This window comes from Trachypithecus francoisi, unplaced genomic scaffold, assembly GCF_009764315.1.
Source record: "Trachypithecus francoisi isolate TF-2019V2 unplaced genomic scaffold, Tfra_2.0 Lachesis_group19, whole genome shotgun sequence".
Taxonomy (NCBI): domain Eukaryota; kingdom Metazoa; phylum Chordata; class Mammalia; order Primates; family Cercopithecidae; genus Trachypithecus; species Trachypithecus francoisi.
This window is the reverse complement of record NW_022681464.1, coordinates 31,534,508-31,549,243: the sequence shown is the minus strand read 5'-3', so window position 1 is coordinate 31,549,243 and position 14,736 is coordinate 31,534,508. Positions and strand designations below refer to the sequence as shown.

Sequence of the window (14,736 nt, the reverse complement as noted above, 5' to 3'; positions counted from 1 at the left end):
TGGGTCATGGGGCCAATACAGTCATACAGATTGTTTTATTATTTTTAAGAAAGAGAAAGGAACAGAGCCAGTTAAATTTCACCAAGAAAAGGAAAAATCAACAACTCATGTTGCCTTGTGCCTAAAGCTCACAGGTATCAGTTTTAAGACAGGCATTTGACTAAAACATATTCTTAAAGCAATTTGGACATTCTCTCACGTCCAAAGCAATTGATACTACATATTCAAAGCAATTTGACACTACATGTTCAAAGCAATTGACATTATGTGCATCAAAACTAGTCTAGCTGTGCAGCCCAACCACACTCTAAAGATTTTCTGACTATGAAACTTCAGACTTAACCAAATAAGCAATACTTAGAGGATAAATTCCAAAATGCTAACAGGCATGTTCACTGCTTTCCCCTTATAATCTTTTATAATTTTAGAAAGGAATGGCAGGGGTGGGGAGGAGGCTGGCACCTTCTCTTACCACCTCTTGGAAATGAGTTAATAAAAATGAAGTATCGGCCGGGCACAGTGGCTCACGTCTATGATGCCAGCACTTTGGGAGGCCAAGGCAGGTGAATCACATGAGCCCAGGAGTCCGAGACCAGCCTGGGCAACCTATGAAGACCCCATCTTCACAAAAAATACAAAAACTAGCCAGGCGCGGTGGCACCTGCCTGTAGTCAGCTACTCGGGAAGCTGAGGTGGAAGGATTGCTTGAGCCAGGGAGGGCAAAGCTACAGTGAGCCATGATTGCACCACTGTACTCCAGCCTAGGTGACAGAGTGAGACCCTATTTCAAAAATATATATATATATGAAATATACGTATATTTCAAAATATTTTGAAATATGTTTCTATATATATTTCAAATATGTATATTTGAAATAAATATATTCATTTAAAATATATATTTATTTCAAATATATATTTGAAATAAATTACACACATTCATATATTTGAAATATTTATATATCTATAAAATTATATATTTTATAAATATATATTTATATGTATTTCAAATATATATACTTATTTCTGAAATATCCATATATATTTGAAATATATATAGATATTTCCTGCACTTCTGGAGTGCAGTGGCACACCTCCCAGGCTCAGGTGAGCCTCTCAACTCAGTCTCCCAAGTAGCTGGGACTACAGGTGCACACACCACCATGCCCAGCTAATTTTTGTATTCCTTTCTAGAGACAGGGTTTCGCCATGTTACCCAAGCTGGTCTTCAATCCTGGGCTCAAGCAATCCGCCTGCCTCAGTCTCCCAAAGTGCTAGGATTACAGGCGTGAGTCACCATGCCCAGCCCCCAAATTTTTTTTTACAGCAAAATACTTTCCTGGTGGCTCTAACAGCGAGGCAAAATCGCACAACTCCAAAAATATCTGAATTTAAAAACTGAGAAAACCTCCTAAAAATGATAGCATACTAATTAGATCATTACAATAAAATGATCTTTATATTCCTTTCAGCTACACTACAAAGAAAGAAACTACTAATAAAATGTTTCAAACCAAGGAATAAAGCCATTCATCACAATTTTTTTTAAAGAGATGGGGACTTGCTATGTTGCCCTGGCTGATCTCAAACTCCTGGCCTTAAGTGATTCTCCATCTTGGCCTCCCAAAGCACTGGGATTACAGGCATGCGCCACTGCACCCAGCCCACAATTTCTTTTCTCATCCAAGAACCATCCACTCAATGTGGACTGAAAGTCCACTGCTGTCTATGTAGACTTGAATATCTAGAATGTCCATGAGTATCTGAAACCTTAACCCTTAGGTGAACATTCAGGTAGTTATCCCACCATCAGGTGTCCAACGTGACAGCCACCGGAAGCTGCAGTTTCCCTATCGCCACCAGGCCTGCACCGCCTTCCCTAATTCTAATACCACACAAGGGAATGAATCAATACCCAATGACTTGAAGGCTTACCACATTCTAGGCATTGTTCTAAACTCTGATGACACTAATGAATAAAACCAGGCCTTACACTAGGGGAACTTTTAGATGTTGTAAAGAAGTGTACAAATAAATTACTATCCATATTTCTGGAGAGAGGTCTGACTTGCTCTCTCCATCTCCAATATCACCTAGAGCCCCTTGATAAGCCCTCATGGCAACCTGCCACCATATGTGAGTCTGTGGGTATCAGTGTGGTCATTTCTTTGGCTGTCCCTAGACTGAAAACTCAATTAGAACAAGTGCCTCATGTCTATTCTGTTCCCCTATTATATCCCTAGCAAGGTGCCTAAAACACAACTGGCAACCAAATATTAATTAACCAGATGGATGGATGGGTGGATGGATGAGGACTTAGTCCTTTGAAAACAAAGCAATCAGGTCTCCCTATAGGAAGGTCTACAGGCAATGCCTTACAAAAGGTATATCTGGTGACATAAAATTAACAGTTTTTTTTTCTAATAAGCCACGGGAAATACATTTTTTTAAAATGTACACTGCCAGGCGCAGTGGCTCACGCCTGTCTGTAATCCCAGCACTTTGGGAGGCTGAGGCGGGCAGATCACCTGAGGTCAGGAGTTCGAGACCAGCTTGGACAACATGGCGAAACCCCGTCTCTACTAAAAGTACAAAAATTAGCCAGGCGTGGTGACAGGCACCTGTAATCCCAGCTACTTAGGAGGCTGAGGCAGGAGAATCACTTGAACCCAGGAGGTGGAGGTTGCAGTGAGCCAAGATCGCGCCACTGCATTCCAGTCTGGGTGACAAGAGTGAGAATCCGTTTCCAAAAAAAAAAAATTATACCAAAAAAGGGAGAAATTGTTTAAAACACACCCCCCCACCCAAGTATTTAGGTTGATAACTACTTTCTTAATTTTATGCATTTTTAATTTGTAAACTATTTCCATTAGTTTCTGACTAAAAGTTACCTTTAAAAGAAAATTCAAAATTGATTTTTTAAAGAAATCCAAATTCATATGTTGAACAGATTTTTTAAAAACATTCTTCCAAATCATGACAGCTTATTCCAGAAAAGCACTTTGCCTCTGATGTTTAAACCAGAAGCATTCCCAAATGCAGCTGGTCACAATGGATTGCAGCCATTTCTATCAGTGAACATGGTATTTTTCAAGACCACTTTTTAGCTCCTCTTCTCACATTCACGCAATTCCCAGCTCTGTTTTTAGATTAATGAGATTTTCATGGCCGTAAGAATGTTTTCCAGGAAATAATTAGATGGAAAACATTTTGAGCTTCAAAAACCAAGAGATAAGAGACCATTTTTGCCTTACGTTTTCTCTCCTCCAAGGTCCACTAGGGAAAGCTAGACTTCTAATTTTTAAATCCTTTTGAGGAAAGTAAATTTATATTTTCTTGCTTTATAAATATCATAAAATTACTTAAACTGGTGACCATACTTGATAGTCTATGCCACTAAATCCCCACTTAATATAGTAGATAAATTCCGTGGCCCCAACAGTTCTGAGATATTGACAAAGATTTTAAAACTTACAGCTCAAAGGGCGATGACTTGTTAAATTTGGTTGGAGTCTATTATTTTATCATTTGAACAGCTTGCTACTTTTCTTTACAATTCCAGCTTAATATCTACAGAATCAGCCAGATGCAGTGGCTCACACCTATAGTCCCAACATTCTGGGAGGCCAGGGAGAGCAGATCACTTGAGGCCAGGAGTTCGAGACCACCCTGGCCAACATGGTGAAACCCCATCTTTACTAAAAAATACAAAACTTGGCTGGGTGTGGTGGCGCACGCCTGTAATCCCAGCTACTGGGGAGGCTGAGGTATAAGAATCACGTGAACCCAGGAGGCAGAGGATGCAGTGACCCAAGGTCACACTACTGCAGTCCAGCCTGGGTGACAGAGTGAGACTGTGTCTCAGACAACAACAACAGCTATAGAACCAAGATAGAAAATTCCTGGAGAAATCAAAGAGAATAAGATTCAACAATAAGAGCTAATTCACCTGGGTGCGAGAAACTGAAAATATTTAATAATGTGCCCTTTTTCAGGAATAGAGCTCTTAAAGGTATTAGAAAAGTTAAAACCCCAGACATCCAGGCTCAATTCACCTAGTCATACATATAAAAACATGCAATTGTAAATCTTAAAACATCGGAGAAGTATGGGGATTCCTCAAAAAATTAAACACAGAATTACCTACGATCCAGCAATGCTACTTCTGGGTATATACCCAAAAGAACTAAAAGCAAGGAATCAAACAGATATTTGTATTCCCATGTTCACAGCAGAAGTAACCTAAATGTCCACTGACAGATAAATGGAAAAACAAAATGTGACATATACAAGGTAATATAATTTAGCCTCTAAAAGGAAGGATGGGCGTGGTGGCTCATGCCTGTAATCCTAAGACTTTGGGAGGCTGAGGCAGGTGATCACTTGAGATCAGGAGTTCGAGACCAGCCTGGCCAACAGACCAGGGAAACCCCATCTCTACTAAAAATACAAAAATTAGCTGGGCACGGTGGCACACGCCTGTAATCCCAGCTACTGGGGAGGCTGAAGCAGGACAATCACTTCAACCTGGGAGACAGAGGTTGCAGTGAGCCAAGATCGCGCTACTGTATTTAAGCCTGGGCAACAGAGTGCAACTCTGTCTCAAAACAAAAAAGCCATTAAATAAAAAAAAAAATTCAAATCCTCAATATTGTGTTTCTCATTTCCCATGCTCTTGCTCTCCAAATTTCAGCAGATCCAGGTAACTTTTTGGCCAGGTGCAGTGGCTCACCGCTGTAAGCCCAGCACTTTGGGAAGTTGAGGCGGGCGGATCACCTAAGGTCAGGAGTTTGAGACCAGCCTGGTCAACATGGTGAAACCCTGTCTCTACTAAAAACACAAAAATTAGCCTGGTGTGGCAGTGTGTGCCTGTAGTCCCAGCCACTGGGGAGGCTAAAGACCAAGAATGGCTTGAGCCCGGGAGGCAGGGGTTGCAGTGAGCCAAGAACGTGCCACTGCACTCCAGCCTGGGAGACAAAGCAACACTCTGTTTCAATCAGTCAATCAATGGAAGGAAATTCTGACACACGCTAGAACATGGACGAACCTGAAATACATCATGCTAAGTGAAATAAATCCCTCACAAAAGGACAAATATTGTATGATTCCACTTAGATGAGACAACTAAAATGTATGACTGCAGTCAAAGTCATACAGACAAAACATAGAATGGTGGTTGCCAGTGGCTGGAGAAGGGAGGAAGAAATAGGGGTATTGTTTAACGGGAACAGAGTTTCAGTTTGGGATGGAGGAAAAGGTTCTGGGGATGGACAGATGGATAGCTGTACTACAATGTGAATGTACGCAATGCCACTGAATAATACACTTAACAATGGGTAAAACAGGCCAGTTGTGATGGCTCATGCCTGTAATCCCACTTTGGGAGGCTGAGGCAGGAGGATAGCCTGAGGCCAGGAGTTTAAGACTAGTCTGGGCAACACAGCAAGACCCCAGTCTCTACAAAAAAAAAAAAAAATTAATTACCAAGTGTCATGATGCACACCTATAGATCCAGCTACTTGGGAGGCTGAAGCAGGAGGACTACTTGAGCCCAGGAGTTCAAGGCTGCAGTGAGCTATGACCATGCCACTGCACTCCAGCTCTGGGCAGCAGAATGAAACTCTTTTTAAAACAAACAACAACAACAACAACAAAAAAAAACCTAAAAGGGCAAATTTGATGTTACGTACATTTTATCACACACAAAAAAAATCAGGAAGCATCTAAAATATGACTTGCACAATTGCCAAATGGCATTTGTACTTTTTTTTTTTGAGACAGTGTTTGTCACCAAGGCTGGAGTAGTACAGTGGCACAATCTCAGCTCACTGCAACCTCCTGGGCTCAAGTGATCCTCCCACCTCAGCCTCCCAAGTAACTGGGACTACAGGCACACGCCACCATGCCCAGCTAATTTTCATATTTTTTGTAGAGTCAGGGTTTTGTCGTGTTGCTGAGGCTGGTCTCAAACTTCTGGGTTCAAGCGATCTCTCCACCTCAGCCTCCCAAAGCGCTGGGATTACAGGTGTTAGCCACTGCATCCAGCCAGTATTTGTACTCTTTTCATTTTTTGAGATGGAGTTTTGCTCTTGTTCTCCAGACTGGAGTGCAATGGCACCATCTCGGTTCACCACAACCTCCGCCTCCCGGGTTCAAGTGTTTCTCCTGCCTCAGCCTCCTGAGTAGCTGGGATTACAGACATGTGCCACCACGCCTAGCTGTTTCATATTTTTAGTAGAGATGGAGTTTCTCCATGTTGGTCAGGCTGGTCTCAAACTCCTGACTTCAGGTGATCCGCCCACCTCGGCCTCCCACAGTGCTGAGATTACTGTATGAACCACCGCACCCAGCCCTATAATCTTAATAAAGACAAAGGGAGACTATTCAAAAATTATTAAAAATATATGTTGTGATTAGTTTTTAAATTCTCAGATACTGATTTTATGATTGCTGTTACATTAATTTTTAAAATACATTGTGTGCTAGAAATTTGAATGAGAAAAATTAAATGTCTATGAACAAAAACATCCTGTAAACTAAATCTTAAAAACATAAAAACCAGTACTGTGCTTAGCCCTGCACTCCAAAGTAGTCAGCTGCCTTTTTTTGAAATAGGGTCTCAGTCAGTTACCCAGGATGGACTGCAGTGGCACGATCATGGTTCACTGCAGCCTCAAACTCCTGGACTCAAGCAATCCTCCCACCCTGGCCTCCTGAGTAGCTGGGACCACAGGTGCATGTCACCATACCCGGCTAATTTTTGTATCTTTTATAGAGATGAGGTCTGGCAATGTTGCCCAGACTGGTCTTGCACTCCTGGCCTCAAGGAATTATCCTACCTTGCCTTCCAATGTGCTGGAATTACAGGCATAAGCCACCTCGCCCAGCCTGTAGTTAGCTGCTTAATGGTATATTTTCTGCTGACATTATATTCTTTTAATACCAGCAAGGTATTAAAGATGAAAGTAATACATGAAAACACAGCAATGGCAAAAAAAAAAAAAAAAATACGTATTTGCTCTAACTATGATTAGTTGCTAGTAATCAGTAATTTCTCTGATGCACTCATATGCCTACATGTATGTACATGTGTACACATTATGCACACATATGCAGCTACACATATTATGCATACAGAAAACTCTGACATTTGTGATAACATAAATGTACTTTTTGCTTGTTTTAGAAACTGAACATTGTCGGTGGCTCAAGCCTGTAATCCCAGCACTTTGGGAGGCCGAGACGGGCGAATCACAAGGTCAGGAGATCGAGACCATTCTGGCTAACACGGTGAAACCCCGTCTCTACTAAAAAATACAAAAAACTAGCCGGGCAACGTGGCGGGCGCCTGTAGTCCCAGCTACTCGGGAGGCTGAGGCAGGAGAATGGCGTAAACCCAGGAGGCGGGGCTTGCAGTGAGCTGAGATCCGGCCACTGCACTCCAGCCTGGGCGACAGAGCGAGACTCCATCTCAAAAAAAAAAAAAAAAAAAAAAAGAAACTGAACATTGGTAGACAAATTCATATTTAATCTAACACTCTGATCCTAGAGCTGAAGCAACTGAAAAGCCCCAAGGTGAAGTTACTTGCCAAGTGTTAACGGTAGAATCAGTCACAGCCAGAATGCAGAAGGGGTGAATGCTATGTATTTTATAAAATTCAATTCAGCTGCAAAACTTAAATTGATCTCATTAGTGCTCCTGTGTAAGCACCGTGGAAGGTGAATCTGAATTATGGCTTGAGTGCCTCATTTTAAAAAGCTTTAGTTATTAACTAAGAAGAATACCTAAAACATGGCAATTTAAGGAAAACAGGAGCAAATTATAAAGCCTATTTTGGGAAGCACTAACCTGTATTGTTTCAGGTTAGAAGACAAAATTTTAATCACTTAATTTTTAATTCAGTGAAACTTTTTCTCTAACTTCCTCAATAAGTTTTTGTGCCCTAATAAAAAGCATTCATCTTCCGGAGAAGAAATGATGGAGAATTGGCCAGAATTGTAATGAGTCATCTTATGGTTTGTAAAGCACTGAAATCATAAAATGTTTATACCAAATTATTATTTACTTTATATTTGATAAATTTACATTACCTTCTCTTATTCATATCCATTCCATACCCACACCGACTTGGATGCCATACAGACATAATAAAAAACCAACCCTATCACTGGCTATGTATTTTATCCATATTCGGTTGGAAATTTTAAGTTAAAATTAGTAAAAATGAAATAAGCTTCATAGCTTTGCTTAATGAAGTTGTTTAAAATAACTTTAGGTGCTCTAATTTTAGCTGCTTTAACAATTAAGCATGAACCCCTAGATGCACCCCTGATTTCAATTTCAACTTGACAGATTTTGAAAACTATTAACTACTGTTTCAAAACAGGGCAGGTACGAAGAGCAGAGAAGCCTACAAATTTGACAAATCAAGTTTAGTAATAAAAATCCTAGCAAGGAGACTGATTGTTACCTTTTAATGATAAAATTCCCTAAATTTTAGAAAAATGCATTAAAATTTTCCCATTTCAATTATTTCACATTTGAAAATTAACTTTCAAACTCAATTAAACTCATGTATGATAATACTGACAATCTATGCTTCATAGAAATACCTCTTTAAAGAAAAACTTTAAACACAAAGTAAAAACATGTGGTTACTTTCCAGTGTCACATGATAGGAAAATGTACAGTTAACGACTGCTTTCACTATACAGTAATTTCCTACTTGCAGGCTGATAAATAAAAGTAAAGTGAGTGATCTAGTTTATCTTCCTAGTAATAGCATTAAAACTATTTCTTATACTAGCCCACCTCAAACAGCCCCCTTAATATTCATAGTACCGACACAGCATTAGTGGCAGAGGCCACGTGAGGAAAAACATTTCCAGTGACCAAGAACATCACGTAAGATACTTATATGACACCACAATCATAAATATATATATATACTATACAGAGTACATAACAGTGTCTTTTCTTAAACTTCATGAATTGTTAGTATAAGCTGGTGACGGCAGTGCTAACACCTGTCCTCTTTCTATGAAATTCAGAGAACTTGCTAGGTCTTCAAAAAAGTTCTGATTGCCAAAGTTCAGACTCAACTTGGACGAACTGACAAGCTTCTGAAGGATATCAAATTTCTCACATGCACTTGATATCATATTCTCTCTTCTCCACTAAGTTATTCGTTTGGCTGATTTCTACTTTGTGCCTACTACTTTTCTCAATGAATACATATAATGTATAAAAGCTCAGCTTCCAGTAACGTCAAGAGGTAAGAAACTGACACAGTTCCAACTTAAAAATATTATGATCAGATATACAGATGTATCTCTAAGTAAAATAAAGCCACAAGGAGAAAATTTGTAATGTATTAATATTTAACAGGCATTGTGCCATGTTATTACTCAAAAAAGACTGGCTGTATTCTTCAACCTAATTGTTGGTTCTAAAACAGTATTATTTCCCCTTGTTTTGAGGAAATGATGGGGATAATTTTTCTTTTTCTTTTTTTTTTTTTTGAGAAGGAGTTTCGCTCTTGTTACCCAGGCTAGAGTGCAACGGTGCAATCTCCACTCACTGCAACCTCTGCCTCCTGAGTCCAAGCTATTCTCCAGCCTCAGCCTCCCGAGTGGCTGGGATTACAGGCGCCCACCACCATGCCCGGCTAATTTTTGTATTTTTAGTAGAGACAGGGTTACACCATTTTGGCTAGGCTGCTCTCGAACTCCTGACCTCAGGTGATCTGCCCACCTCGGCCTCCCAAAGTGCTGGGATTACAGGCATGAGCCACCGCGCCTGGCCAGGAATACTTTTATAGAAATAATACCTGTGGTTCACACCTGTAATCCCAGCACTTTGGGAGGCTGAGGCGGGCGGATCATAAGGTCAGGAGTTCGGGACCAGCCTGACCAACATGGTGAACCCTCATCTCTACTAAAAATATAAAAAATTAGCAGGGCGTGGTGGCATGTGCCTGTAATCCCAGCTACTTGGGCGGCTAAAGCAGGAGAATCGCTTCAACCCAGGAGGCAGAGGTTGCAGTGAGCCGAGATCGTGCCACTGCACTCCAGCCTGGGCAATACAGAGCGAGACTCCGTCTCAATTTAACAACAATAAAAAAAAAAAAAAAAAAAAAACAGAAATCATACCTGACTGCTCTGAATCACAAGTCGGCTAGAATAATACATGCAAAAATGAGCAACCTCCAGAGAGAAGAATTAGCCACGCACCATAAATTTCTGATTGACAATGAGATATTTAGCAAATGTCATTTTGATAAACAACCTTCACAAAATACTACACTGAGATAACAAATGTTTCAGATTAATCTACTCAATCTTTGGCAGTTAACTCCTATTTTGACTATCTGTTGCTCAACGCTAGAGAAGAGTTACACTTCCTGGGAGAAATGAAAAAGACAATAGTTAAATTTTAAGAAAGGATTGTTACTGACAGTTTTCTCCTCTTTTCCCCCTATAAACTGTAGACAAAGCCCACCTAGTGGTTTTGAATTAGGGAATTAAAAAGTAGATTTTGTTACTATGCTGTAATTAAGAATCTTCACAATTCCAGCTTGAGGGGGGTAGGCGGGTGGTTCAGAATTTACACCTATCACATTGCTGCAAAAAATTCATTGTATCAGGGTTAGACTGCAAATACTGCTACCCTCAAAACGAATCTGCAAATTATTTCCCAAATGCTGAGTAAAGAGGTGAGGAGTTTCCAAACTCCAAATCCAGAATGCACCTACTACAGGGCAAAGACTGAAGTTTTCAGGGAAAACACACCACCGATTTTAAAGCTGATTTAATTATATTATTAACTATTCAGACACCTAATAGCCACATTTGCAACATTCAAGCAACCTTATTTAAGCTAACAATATCACACTGCCCACAGTTCCATTTCACAATACCGTCTGCCTAAAAACGACAACTTGAACTGAAAACTAATACTAAATCAGGATAACCCTTTTCAGTGCCTCCTGCTAATCATTAGGGCAGCGGGATAAGTGAATTGTTCAAGTCTATTGTGCAGCTGCGCTCTCATTCAGTTTCGGAATCTCCCTTGGATATTGGTTCATGCTTGTAGAACCGACCACGCGGTACATTGGGAAACAGTCACATGAACAATGCGTGACTTCCATTGTGCATCAATCCTCCTCTTGTTAGGAGGAAATTAAAAAGTCACGATGGACACACGAAAGTACCGAGAAGGCACGCAGCTGCAGATCTGGTGGGGGATGCATGCGGCACCAGCATGGTCGTGGCACCCGAGTGGAAGTGCAACAAATGCCAACATCTTGTTACTTTTAACGCCTAACTTCCTGCAGCGCTGGAGCAGCCAGCGGCCGCCGGGAAGACGCGCTCGGCTGCAGCCCTGCGTCGCCGCGCCACGACCCGACCATCCTCTGAGACGCCCGGGACGGGAGCACCCACCCCTAGTCAGGCACGGACAGACCTCCCGAGCGCAGCCCGGCGGGAACCCATCAGCGCGGGAACCGGCCTCGAACTCCAGGCGGGGACAGCCGCGAGAAACTGACCTACGCGGTCACCCGGGCTCCCAGAGCAACCGAGGCGGGGGCCACGACCGCAGGCTTCCCGTCTGCCCGCCCCACGTCGAGGAAGTGGTCGTCACCGACTCTGGCTGGCACTCCCCGAGGACGCTCGAGCCCGCGTAACGTCTGTCTCCAGAGCCCGGGGCCGGGACCAGGGCGGAGCGCGAGGTGGCACCGCCCCTCCCTGCAACCCGCCCCTGGAACGCGCACCCTCCTGGCGAGCTGGCATCCCGCCCGACCTGTGACCGCAGCGGGGACACGCCCATTTCCCGCCCACTCCCCGCCCCTGCCTGGCCTGCCCACGCCCCCGGCCTGCTCCTGTCCGGCCTGGGCCACCGGCGCTGGTTCCAGGTTTTGCCAACTACTAGCGAGGCGCACGGCCTTCGCGCTCCTCCCACCACACCCCGAGGGAAGAAGGGGCAGGCCCTACCCGGAGACTACAGGGGACCGCCCGTGTGAGTCAGTGGAAGACCCCTGTCCCCAAGCAAAATATAAGTCCTGGGTTAATACTCTGGAAGTTTGTCATTAAGCAATACATCACCCAGCTGCGCAGATTTTTTTCTTTTTTGCTTTGGCTGCAACTCGACACGTGGGAACTTAATTGGCAATGTAAATTAGACAATTTACAAAAAACACCTCCTTTTACTTTCACATGTGAAAGGAAGCCCTTAAAATGCCATACAGGTGTAACCATTATAGAATAGATATGCACGAGACAAGGATTTACAAAATTTTCTCACCTGCTCCCCTCCAGATTCCATGCACAAGGCGTCTAGCTAGAGGAGTTAGCAAATAGTCTATAACGTGAAGGTTCAAACTCTAGCATAATTCCACCGTTTTTGTTTTTCCTTTTTTTGAGGCAGGGTCTCACTCTGTCTCCCAAGCTGGAGTGTAGTGGCGCGATCTCGGCTCACTGCAGCATCGTCTTCTGGGTTCAAGCGATCCTCCGGCCTAAACTGGACTACAGGCTGGTAATCCAGGCACTGGGACTACAGGCGCGCCCTGTCGCGCCTAGACAATTTTTGTATTTTTAGTAGAGACAGGCTATCCTTGTGTTGCCCAGGCTGGTCTCCAACTCATGGGCTCAGGCGGTCCTCCTTGCCTCGACCTTACAAAGTGTTGGGATTACAGGCGTGAGCCACCCCTGCAGGCCACAGCTTTGCCTTTTAAAAACATTTCTGCATAAAAAGACAGGAAATTACGAGCATCCGAAAACTGATTTCTGCTTTCCTGAATTTTCCAAATGAACATGTTCTTTTGCAATGAAAAAGTAACAAATAGGTATCATTTTTTAAAGGACTGCAGTTTTTCCAGCAAGTCTAGAATCATGTATTGAGAACCTGTCATAGGCCCGCTTGGTCATTGTGATACCTGTGAAACAGCATATGGCAGATCTTTTGAAATAATGTTTTTGGATACCACAAGCAATCCTGCTGGTGTATCTCAGACTGGCATCATCTTTTATTAACAAAGCAGGCACTTTACTGGCACAATACTTCAACTGCAAAATGTGTGGTAACTAAAGCAGTCGTATTTGTCTGGAAAAGAAGAAACCTCAGGGTTTATTATCTAAGGATATTGAGCCATCTTTTTTTTTTTTGACAGAGTTTTGCTTTTGTGCAGTGGTGCAATCTTGGCTCACTGCAATCTCTGCCTCCCAGGTTCAAGGGATTCTCCTGCCTCAGCCTCCTAAGTAGCTGGGACTACAGGCGCATGCCACCATGCCCAGCTAACTTTTGTATTTTTAGTAGAGATAAGGTTTCACTATGTTTGTCAGTCTGGTCTCAAACTCCTGATCTCAGGTGATCCACCTGCTTCAGCCTCCCAAGGTGCTGGGATTACAGGTGTGAGCCACCACACCCGACCTTGAACCATCTTCATAGCAAAAATAAAGCTACCAAAATAATGACAATAATAATTGGCTACTGAAATAATTTTCAGTGATTCCATGAAAATCTTCATTCTCTCTGTGATGATTTAATTACCTAAATTCACAACTTGCACTTTGCAACTCCTTCTACAGTTTGCAAATGGAAAACAGATTGCAGTCAATAGGAGGATGAAGTATTAATCACTACAGTTATCAATAAGAGAAGTTCCAATCTTGATAGCATTACTATTTGTACTGTATTTTTAAAGGACTTTATTTGGTATTTCCATAAAATATGCAGAAAAGATATCTCATTGGCATTTATATTACTGACTGCTAGTACAGGTAAAATCACCATGATGTCATAACAGAATTCATTATTCTAGAACACTGTGTCTAATGGAACTTTCTGCGATGATAGGAATGTCCTATAATTCTACCTTGTCCAGTACAGTAGCCACTAGCCACATGTGGCTGTTGAGCACTTGAAATGTGGCCAGTGTGACTGAAGGTTTCAAGTTGTATTTAAATAGCCACATGTGGATAGCAGTTACCATATTGGGCAGTGCAGTTCTAGAATAACAAAACTATCACTAGATTGTCCCCATCATGTCATACTCTATTTTGAGAAACATTTGGCAGAAATAGAACCTCTGGAACTAGTTAATAAATATTTTCCTTCGTATTCCTTTCTGAGCTTTAGGTGGATAGATATTTTAACTTTGCAGATGCGGCATATTCAAGTTACTATTAATATGATCCTTACATATATAAGTAGGAATTGCAATGGAAACTCTGACTGGTTGCGAAATGGATTTGGGAGTAGCAAACCCTTGGCCCTGCCATTCCCGGGCCTGCCTGACCCACACTGAAAGTGAACAGGGTAACTGGAGACCAGGACGGGCTTCATCAGAATTGCTCATTGCCTGGTTCAGACTGGCTGCACCTTGGACCCTTTCGTTTCAGGAAACTTAGAAGCCCAAATCTTTCTACCGTCATTCCCCTCCCCACATTTCAATGACCTCCTTCAGAATGGGATCCTCTTTAGATTGTAGTACCTCATGTCTGTGTCCTTGCAGTTTTGTCTTCAGCCTGAGACATCCCAGAATGCACTTAGTGCATTGGATGTTTTAAAAACACTCCCCTGGTGCCAATGTGACTTTGAAGTGCTGCAGGAACACGCTAAAGGCTTAAGTCTCATTAAAAGGAGGATTTTATGGACTGAGACTTTGGGGAGGACTTTGGGTAATTACCGCCTGGAATACTGAAAAGTAGGTCATATGTCATCAGGCAAATGCAGATAAA

General features: G+C 42.2%; 1 protein-coding gene across 3 annotated transcripts in view; it reads right to left on the bottom strand.

Annotated features, from left to right (window-relative positions):
- OSBPL1A (oxysterol binding protein like 1A) overlaps positions 1-11,761 on the bottom strand; it is a 232,556-nt gene extending 220,795 nt beyond the window's left edge. Inside the window, exon 1 of one of the 3 annotated variants that reach the window (XM_033178095.1) lies at positions 11,547-11,761. The gene's annotated coding sequence lies outside the window, so the exon portion shown is untranslated. Of the gene's footprint in view, positions 1-11,442 lie in introns of all 3 variants that reach the window. The other 2 variants (XM_033178096.1, XM_033178097.1) reach the window with 2 other exon arrangements.
- Between the last annotated feature and the right edge of the window lie 2,975 nt (positions 11,762-14,736).